This window comes from Cuculus canorus, chromosome 10 (assembly GCF_017976375.1).
Source record: "Cuculus canorus isolate bCucCan1 chromosome 10, bCucCan1.pri, whole genome shotgun sequence".
In the NCBI taxonomy this organism is placed as follows: Eukaryota; Metazoa; Chordata; class Aves; order Cuculiformes; family Cuculidae; genus Cuculus; species Cuculus canorus.
In genome coordinates this window covers 17,389,881-17,400,275 of record NC_071410.1, presented here as the reverse complement: position 1 = coordinate 17,400,275, position 10,395 = coordinate 17,389,881, and the positions used below count along the sequence as shown (strand labels likewise).

Below are 10,395 nucleotides of genomic sequence, written 5' to 3'. Positions count from 1 at the left end.
CTGACAATGTCTGCTGCTTGGCCAAAAGCACTGGGAAAACAACTCCAGTAGCAAGCAGCTCCCGGCAGAGACGTTCACATGCTGGGCACAGTCCTCTCCTGCCATTAGCAATGCTCTTTGCTTAGTTTTCAGCCATCGTCAAGACAGCCCTTACATCTGGCCTAGCAAAGACATCAAATACATTATTCCAGAGGAATAAACAACTCGGGGGCAGCCTGGAGGGACACAGCAGTGGTCACCCACTGGCCAGGATGCTAGGACACAGGATCCAGTGCCCAAGGCTTGTCACAATGAGAAGGCAGCGAGACTACCAGGGCTTGCAATGCTGCTGGCACTGCCTTCAAAGGAAAGCAATCCCGATGGCAGGCAGCCGGGCCGTGGGCAGCCCTGCAGGGATGCTGCCTGTTGTACCCGGCCAAGGCAAAGCACATGCCATAGCATCCTTCCTCTGCCTGACCTTCCCGATGTTCAGGATCAAAATATTAAAGGTGGCCTTTACTGCCTTGGTAGCAAGATTGAAGTCAATTCTACTTAGTCTGGCTGAAAAATGAGGCAACTTAAAAGTGCTGGTGTGAGCAGCAGGTTTTCAGCTCATGGTGTGCCTACCAGGCTCTGCATTTGGCTTCATTTTGATGGTGGAAATTGCAGCATTGTGTTCACTCCAATGGCTGCAGGCTGGAGTGGGGAATGAGGTCCAGCTCAGCCACAGCTGCTGCCCCACCTGATTTACCATGCGGTTGAGCAAAAGGAGTAACAAGATGGATCTATGTCACATTAAAGGGCTTCTGGAGTGGTTTACATGTCCACCTGCCTTCATCATCCAGGTGAAGCAGGGTAACGGGTGCTTTCTGGGAGTGCTTCACTGGTTTTGCGTCTTTCTTTTGAAACAGAAGCTACAAGGGCATGTTCCTGCAGTTAAGTGGAAGCTCCTGGCTGGAGCCACCGACCCCAACCACTGTCCAGCCGCCAGCAGCCTCCCCGGTTCTGCTCTGTAACCCTGCAGGACCTCAGCCAGAGGTGCCAGAGATGCTCTGCTGACGGGAAGAGCTCAAGTCGGTACACAAAGGAGGCAAGGATCCAGCTGTAAATTAATATTTTATAGAACACCAAGAAAAATCAGAGAGGCTAATTACAGTGATAATCATCATGGCCTGGAGGCATTACCATGGAAGTCAGGAATTACCCAGGATTACCTCACCCCTTGCAGCAGCCTGTGGGAGGCGAGCGCGCGGGGTGGTGGTGGCACAGCACCCAGCACCTCCTCCTGCACTGGCTGGGGGTCTGCAACCCAAACTGAAGAGCAACCTGGTTTTGTCAGCCTCCTGGTATCCAGCTCCAGATGCACGATGCTTGGTTTGCTGAGTTGAGTCTGATGGAGGGTTGCAGTCATGGGAGTTCGGGCTGGGTGCTTATCCTGGTGCCCCTGTGCCAGCATATGCCGGTTTGTCCCCAGTGCCACTGATGTGGGAGCCACTGTTGACTCCAAGGAGGTTGAAACCTTGAGGTGTTCAGGGCATTGCTAGCAGAGAAGTTTGTGGATGTGCCCCCAGGAGAAGTTGTGCCCATGATTCGTTAATTAGCAGTAGTAACTGGTAACTACATAGTTTATCCACAGACAGAGTGAATTCCCCACCAGCTCCTTGGTTTGGAGGCTGGGGACCACATCCCTGCTCCAGCATAGCACAAGGTTGGCCCCATGCTGTTTGCAGCAAGCCTGGAGCTTCCATGAGCTTCAGGGCCAGGAAGGCTGCTTGCTTCTGCCCTATGCCCCCAAGAAAAGTCAGCACAAACATCTTTATGCCAAGCAGCTCTGGGAGCAGAGGAGCATCAGTACAGCTCATTCGTGCAGCCGACCTCGAGCAGGAGGGCACCACCAGTCTAAGACCTGCAAGTGGGAAAGGAAAAAAGTTTGGGCAAACCCCCCCGTGCCTGCTGTGCAGAAATGTGCAGAGCCTGGGCAGAGGCTGGCCCCAGGCTGAGTGTGCTGCTCAGCATCACGGGCGCTGCTGCCTGCCCACACCCTGCCCAAACCGCACAGCAGCACCCCTGGCGCTGGTGGAGACACCGGGCACAAAGCATCCCCTCCCACAGCTTCAGAACAGGCATGGAAAGAGAGGTTCCTCATCTGTAGAGTTGATAAGGAGGCAGAGGAGAGCTGCAAGGACCTCCTGTCAACAGACCATCTGCCCAAACGTCCCCTAGCCTGTGGCGTGGCCGTGCACAGAGGAGTGGAGCTGGAGCTCCTTGGCTCTCCATCTATCTGCCCCCAGGAGCAGTGCGCTGCCTTTCTCTGCCCATCCACACAGAGTGGACCAGATGGCCGAGCTGCATGGCGCACCCCAGGCATGCTGTGTGCTCACTGCCTGCGCCCTCGGAGCACGGGTGTGTGTGGGGGCTGCGAGCAAGCCCGGCCAGGTGGTACAGGAGGTGGTCCAGGAGCTCCTGGGCTGAGGCTCAAGGCATCTATGACACTCATCAGATTTGCTTCTGGCAGTTTGTGGGTTCATGATGTGCTGACCAGCTCCTGCCAGCCCTGGCAGCACAAAGTGCCCCTGAGCTGCCCCAAGCAAGGGCTGGATGTGACAGAGCTGCGGGCAGGGTCAGGCAGCTCCGGGCTCAGACACAATGGGCCACAACAGAAGGGCTGCTCACACCTCCTGGTTGAAGGTGACCAAATCTCTGTCCCTGAGATGAGGTGACACTGACGCAGGCTGTGCTGGTCTTGGGAAGAACCTCAACCTACCTCACCCTGACCTCTGCACTTCTTGCCCTATTAGGGTCAGGGAAAAGTTGTACGTAATTTTTTGAGATGAAAACACCTCTGGTAGCACCTCCGGGCACATCACTGCCTGAAAAAGAGAAGGGTGCTGGGGCAGGATGCAGCCTCATGCCAGACCCCTCGGTCCAGCCTAGTGAGTCAGCAAGAGATAGAATCATAGAATGCTTTGTGTTTGAAGGGACTTTTACATCCAGTTCCACCCCACTGCAGGAGCAGGGACACCTTTAACTGGATTAGGTTGCTCAGAGACCCATCCAGCCTGACCTTGAATGTTTCCAAGGATGGGACCTCCACCACTTCTCTGGGCAACCTGTGCCAGTGTTTCACTACCCTCATTGTCAAAAATTTCTTCCTTATATCCAGTCTAAATCTACCCTCCCTTAGTTTAAAACCATTACTCCTTGTCCTATTACAACAGGCCTTGCTAAAAAGCTTTCCCCACCTTTCCTATCGGCCCACTTTCAATACTGGAAGCTGCTCTAAGGTCTCCCTGGAGCCTTCTCTTCTCCAGGATGAACAACCTCAACTCTCTCAGCCTGTCCTTACATGGGAGGTGCTCCAGTCCTCAGATCATCATCGTGGCCTCCTCTGGACTCTCTCTAACAGCTCCATGTTGTCTCGCTGCCTATATTGTTGATGAAAATATTAAAGAGCAGCTGTCTCTTTTGGGCTGCCCTCATCATGCATTCATTCTTCTTCTCTGTTCCTGAGGAGGACCAGCAGCAGTCAGGGCTGGGGGTGCAGCAGCGTAATGTGCCAGGGAACTGGGAGCTTGGCCCAGCCGCCTCCATGGTGCTCGTTGCAGTGCCTTCCTTACAATCACGGCTTAATCCAGCCCTGGAGTGCTCCGTAAAAAGAATCAAAGAGTGAGTCATCCCACTCCAAACCTCAAACCATGTCAGAGATCATCTGCTGCTCTGCTGAAGTTCTGCCTCTTCCCCCACATGCTCAGTGGAAGGGAAAAGGGGAAGCAAACACAGTTTCCCACATCTCAGCTTTTCACACAGTTAAAAAACCTGTCTTGCCTGGCTCATTCTGCCCTCTAGTAGCGGCTGGATTTACAGCACTGTGCTATTTCTGTGCGGAGCCTTGTTCTGCTGCACCACCAGCCTCCAGCCTCCAGCGGTACCTTGGTTTGAGGAGGGGACAGAGGAGCTCCAGAGCATCCCTGGCTCCACAGGCATCCTTGGAGTGGACGTGCAGCTGGCATGGACACAGCCATGTGGTGTCCCCACAGTTCCAGCGAGTCATTCGTGTCCCTCCTTGGCCAGCCTGGAAAATCCCTGTCAGTAACCAGGGCTGGAGAGTGGGCAGAGCCCAGGCCAGGACTTTGCGTGGCCGAGGGTGGCCTGAGAAGAGCAGAGCCCTGAGGCAGGGTTGTTTCTAGACACCCATGCTTGGTTTCCTGTTAGCTCCTGCTGAAGGGTACCATCAGTACTGATCTGCTTCTAAGTGGTACCCATAGGCTATGGAAAGACATGAACTCCTTTAGAGGCAGGATCGCATCTCCAGCTCCACTGCCAGAGCCCCACAAATGATGAGACAAAGTCCTTGCAAGCGGTTGCACCAAGTGGCATCATAGCAAGAGCAAGTCCAGTGCTGACTCTGGGGCACAGGAAGAGAGGACTGAAAATCATGGACTCATAGAATGGTTTTGGGTTGGAAGGGATCTTAAAGAAAATCTAGTTCCAACTCCTACACCTACCACTATACCAGACTGCTCCAGAAATCCTCACACCATGGCAGGTGGTGGTGAGCTGGAGAGGATGCAGGTTTACTTGGTCCAGGGGGGCTCAGGTACCAGCCAGCTCATCAGCCTTGCAGGGCCCTGGGTACCATAGGGAGACCCAAGGGCATCCCAGGCTGCAGGGGAAGTGTGAAGGAGGTGGTGGAGGTGCTGAAACCAGAGAAGATGATGCACAAACCACTCCCCTTTGTACTGGAGCATTCCTTCAGCTCTTAATCATACAATCGTAGAACCATACAATGGTTTGGGTTGGAAGGGTCCTTAAAGATCATCTAATTCCATGCCCCTGTGATGGGTAAGGACACCTCCCACTGGCTCAGGCTGCCCAAAGCCCCATCCAACCTGGCCTTGAACACCTCCAGGGATGGGGCAGCCACAGCTTCCCTGGGCAGTCTGGGCCAGTGTCTCACCACTCTCATGGTCAAGAAATTCCCTCTTATGTCCAGTCTAAATCTGCCCCTCCCCAGTTTATACCCATTGATCCTCATCCTATCACCACGAGCCTTTGTAAACAGTCTCTTTTCAGCTTTCTTGTAGCTCCTTCAGGTACAGGTACTGGAAGGTCACTATAAGGTCTCCTCGGAGCCTTCTCTTCTCCAGGATGAACAACAACAACTCTCAGCCTGTCCTTGTATGGGAGGTGCTCCAGCCCTCTGATCATCTTTGTAGCTTCCTCTGGACCCGTTCCAACAGCTCCTTCTTATGTTGAGGATTCCAGAACTGGACACAATACTCCAGATGAGGTTTCACATGAGAGGAAAAGAAGGGCAGAATCCCCTCCCTTGCCCTGCTGGCCACGCTGCTTTTGATGCAGCCCAGGACACGGTTGGTTTGTGGGCTTCAAGCACACGTTGCCGGCTCATGTCAAGCTTCTCATCAATCGGCACCAAGTCCTTCTCTGCAGGGCTGTTCTCCATCACATCATCCCCCAACCAGTATTGAAAACAGGGACTGCCCCAGTCCAGGTGTAGGACCTTGTACTTGGCCTTGTTGAACCTCAGGAGGTTCACACAGCCCTGATTCTCCAGTTTGTCCCTCTGGATGACATCCCATCCTTCTGATGTGGCAACTGCACTGCTCAGCTTGGTGAAGTTGAGAACCACATTCTATCAGACCTTGGAAAGTCAAGAATATGCATGAGATTGCTGGGAGAACTTCTCCACGTGCACGTGAGCAGGAAATCCACCTTGACCGGCTCCTGGCTGCACAGGATTGGTGGGGACCATTCCCTCGTGTTGCCCAGCCCTGATGAAGGATGCTCTCTTCCCCAAACTCACTTTCCTGGGGTATCTCCGTTCCCAGGAGGGTGTCCCTGTGCCCGGGGGTCTCTCTGTATCCAGGGGGTGTCCTTGTTCCTGGGCGGGTGTCCCTGTTCTCGGAGGGGTCTCTCTATTCCCGGGGCGGGGTGCGTGTGTCTCTATTCCCTGGAGTCTCTCTGTTCCCGGAGGTGTTCCTGTGCCCCCGGGGTGTCCCTATTCCCAGAGGTCTCTCTGTTCCCGGGGTGTCCCTATTCCCGAGGGTCTCTCTGTTCCCTGTGTCCCTCTCTGTTCCCGGGGGTGTCCCTGTGCTCTCGGAGGGTCTCTCGGTTTCCCGGGGGGTCTCTCTGTTCCCCGGGTGTCCCCGTTCCCTGGGGGGTGTGTCCCTATTCCCGGGGTCTCTCTGCTCCCCGCATCCCCCCGTTCCCGGGGCTGTCTCCGTGCCCGGTGCCCGGCGCGGGGCGGAGCGGGGGGGGCACATGCGCCGTGCGCGCACTGCGGAGCGGGCGGGGGGAGCGCGGCAGAGCCGCAGCCCTGCACCGCCCCGCGGGGCCGCCGACAGACCCCGCCGCCACCCACCGGCCCCGCTCCGACCCACCGACCGGCCCAGGTGAGCGGGGAAGGGATGCGGGGGGGACACATCGCATCCCCCGCATCCGCGTCGGAGCTACCCGGGGGGTGGACCGCACCGCGGGGCATCAGGGAGCCTCCCCGGCGCTTCGCACGCTTTTTATTGCCCCCCACCTTTGCCTGGAGGGGATCCCCCCACCTCTCTGCATCCTTGCGCCGAGGAGGGGATGGGGGGGGGTCCGAGGCGCTTTACATCCTCGCATGAGGGGACCTGTCTCCACTGCTTTGCATCCCTCATTGCGGGGCTGACACCCGGGCTTTGCATCCCTCATTGCGGGAGTGTCCCCATGGCTTTGCACCCCTCATTGCGGGGCTCACCCCCTAGCTTTGCATCCCTCATTTGGGGGTGTCCCCATAGCTTTGCATCCCTCATTGCGGGAGCATCCCCATAGCTTTGCGTCCCTCATTGCAGGGCTGACCCCTTGGCTTTGCATCCCTCATTGGGGGGTGTCCTAATGGCTTTGCATCCCTCGCTGTGGGGGTGTCCACATAGCTTGGGAGGGGGACGACGACGATGACAATGTGTCTCTTTACATCCTTACATCGGGAAGTGTTTGTCGGAGCTGGTTTGCATCCTTCTCACTTTGCACCTATTGATCGCTGGGGAGGGGGGATGCTCCACCGCTGCATGGAGAGGAGGGTGTCAGGCTGCTTTGCACCTTTTCATTGTGGGGGGAGACCCCCAAACCACTTAGCATCACAGTGCTCTGGGCTGCTGCATCCTTTCATGGTGGGGGCTTTCATGGCTCTGCTTCTTGTAGAGGAGAATCCTAGCAGCTTTACAGCCTTGCAAGGGGGGGGGGGAAGAGGCGTCTTTGCACCCTTGCATGGTGGGTCCGGGGGGAGGCGGAACGGGGGGGGGGGAAGTGCTGTCACTTTGCATTCCTGCATGGAGAAGAGGGGTACCTGGCTGCTTTGGATCCTTACATGCTGGAAGGGAGGTGCTGTCACTTCGTATTCCTGCATGGAGTGGGGCGTACCTGGCTGCTTTGCACCCTTGCATTGGCAGTGTGTGGGGGAGCATCACTTTACATCCCTGCATCCTGGGGAGGGAGGATCCACCGGTGCTTTTCATTTTGACATCGTCGTGGGGGGGGTCAGCTGGGCCCGTGGCCGCCTGTGCAGGGAGAGGCGGCTGCGGCGAGCGTAGGGCAGGGCTCACTGGGCAGCTGGGGGGCATGGGGAGCTGGGGGGCATGGGGAGCTGGAGGGCTGCAGCCTGTGGAGAGGCTGGGGAAGCGTAGGGGATGGGGCTGAGCAGAGCAGAAGCCTGGTAGCACCCACCGTGCATGGCCCCCCCCGACTCCACTTGAGGCCCTCCTGGGGGTTTGGAGCCCCCCTGCCCCCCGCAGCAGGGGGGCACCCCTCTTTGTGGGGGTGTCCCTATCGCTCCGCAGGGCCTGGGCCTCCAGGCTCAGTGATTCAGCTACTTGCAGGGAGCTTTAACTGTATCGCTTCAAACTGGAGTTCTTGCTGCCTCGTGGTGGTGTCAGCATGATAAAATACCTACGGATTAAGATGCTTTTTAGTGTAGTTTGTGGCTGCTTTGTCTGCAGCTGCCTGGCACACAGCAGCCGGCTGCTGGATACACTGCCGGACATGGGGAGCCGAGGACCTGGATGGATGAGCAGATCAGCAAGGGCAGAATTAATAATTCATCTTCAAAAGTTCAGTGTGCCAAGGCAGACCCCTCGCTTACTGCATCCCATTGCTTGGATTTTAGAGATGCTGCTAGATTAATTTGAAGAAAAAAAAGAAAGGCGTTTTGACGGCGGCATCTCTGTGTCTCAGTAGCATCCCCTGACAGGTTGAATAGCTCAGCGATTAGGGGAGATTGAAGACAGCGGCAGTCCAGCAGAACTTCATCTGGCAGCTAGAAGGTTAACCTGCACCATCCTCCTCTGTTGCAAACGCAGGGCACGCTCAGGGCTCTTACACATAACGCCTGTGATGCAACCCAGACCCCAAATATCCGCTCCTTTCCCCAGGAGGTGAAGCCCCTGGAGAAAACTCGAGATGAAGCATATTTTGCTTTGAGCTGTCATCTCCCTTGGCCCAGTTCTGAACCAAAGATACTCGTCCTCCATTTTATGGTGGATGACAAATCAGCTGCAGATGCCAAGATCTTGACAAGTTACTAACAACAGCCCTCAAGCCAAAAGTGTTAAAATAAATGTAAAAAAAGAAAAAGGAGAGAAGCAGGAATGTTTTTTTTGCAGAGCTGCTCATCCCGAAGCCACCCTCTGAGCTGCACCCTGTGGGCGAGAGCCGCAGCGTTTCGCGCGTCTCTGAGCAGAGGGGATGCAAGCGGCTCGGAGGCAGGAGCTGGCCTCACTCCCCCGGGTTCCACTGGAATTTTTGCAGGGTTGTACGGCACTGGTGGGCGAAGCAGCACCGTCAGCCTGGGAAGTGACCAGATCTGCCCAGGCACACAGCGCAGCCCTGGCAGGGAAAGACTGGGAGCGCTCTGAGGCTGGAGCTGCCATTTGCGCGGTTGTTCCCAAAGGCAGCGAGCGCTGGGTTTCCAGAAGGACCCTTGCTGCTCACTGAGGGTTTCTTGGGTTTATCAAAGCGCCTTCTATATTGGGAAGAATAAGGCGGGTTTGTTCAGCAGCGTCCTGCTCACACAAACTGCCAGCGAGCCAGAGAGATCCTCCTCTTAATGAGCTGAGCACAAAAGGGGAAACAAATGTCATTGAAGATTTTCCTTTGGTGATAAAGAGTCATTACAAACAACACAGGTTCCTGGGCCAGCAGGGATTTTTCCCAGCCAAAACAGAGCCAGGATCTGCGCTGCCATTCCCACCACCCCATCCCCTGGCTCCTCCTCAGAAGATGAAGGCAGACATCGCTGCTCCCAGGTGGTCCCAGCACAGGAGCAGCTGAAGGATGACGGAGGAGGATCACGTGTATTTTCATCTGCACCTTCTTTTCACTCCTTTCTCTCTTCGGCATTTCAGTATCAGGGGGTTGCATTTGCATTAATTTGATTTGTATCCAAAGCAGAGACAGAACCAAAAGGTGGTGGTGGTGCCAGGTCTGTCTTGGGGCTGGCAGCAGCTTCTGTGGGATAGGAGGGACCTGATGAAGCAGCCCTCAACACCCTGGCCATCAGCAGAGCGCAGTGAGGGCTCCTCATCTCTGAGAAATCAAACAACAGAACCCAAACCCCACATGAACTAAACCTCAATGAAAACAACTTGTTTGGTTTTTTGGGCAATCCCAAGCACAACTACAGGCAGGGTGGAGAATGGATTGAGATCAGTCCTGAGAAGGACTTGGGGTGCTGGGGGATGAGAAGGTCGACATGACCTGGCAGTGTGTGCTCACAGCCCAGAAACCAACTGTGTCCTGAGCTGCATCCAAAGCAGTGGGACCAGCAGGACGAGGGAGGGGATTCTGCCCCTCTGCTCTGCTCTATGAGACCCCACCAGGAGCCCTGCATCCACTTCTGGAGTCCTCAGCACAGGAAGGACATGGAGCTGTTGGAGCCAGTCCAGAGGAGGCCACGGAGATGATGCGATGGCTGGAGCAGCTCTGCTATGAGGACAGGCTGAGAGAGTTGGGGTTGTTCAGTCTGGAGAAGAGGAGGCTGTGGGGAAGACTTAGAGCAGCTTCCAGTACTGAAAGGGGCTCCAGGGAAGCTGGAGAGGGGCTCTTGATCAGGGAGGGCAGGGACAAGATGAGGGGGAATGGTTTTCAGGTGAAAGAGGGGAGATTGAGATGAGATTTTAGGGAGGAACGTTTTCCTGTGAGTGTGGTGAGGCGCTGGCCCAGGTTGCCCAGAGCAGTGGTGTCTGCCCCATCCCTGGAGGTGTTCAAGGCCAGGTTGGATGGGGCTCGGACCCTTGATCCAGTGGGAGGTGTCCCTGCCCATGGCAGGGGGTTTGGAACTGGATGGGCTTTGATGTCCCTTCCAACCCAAACCATTCAATTATTCTATGAACTACCTGAAAACCCTTTTGCTAATTTAGTGTTTGCTGG

At 55.7% G+C, this 10,395-nt stretch overlaps 1 protein-coding gene across 3 annotated transcripts in view; it reads left to right on the top strand.

Annotated features, from left to right (window-relative positions):
- Window positions 1-6,254: 6,254 nt before the first annotated feature.
- Window positions 6,255-10,395, top strand: part of LOC104058414 (actin-binding protein WASF3) — a 28,884-nt gene continuing 24,743 nt past the window's right edge. For 2 of the 3 annotated variants that reach the window (XM_054075660.1, XM_054075658.1), the window contains exon 1: window positions 6,255-6,392. The gene's annotated coding sequence lies outside the window, so the exon portion shown is untranslated. The remainder of the gene's footprint in view (window positions 6,393-10,395) is intronic. The other variant, XM_054075659.1, reaches the window with a different exon arrangement.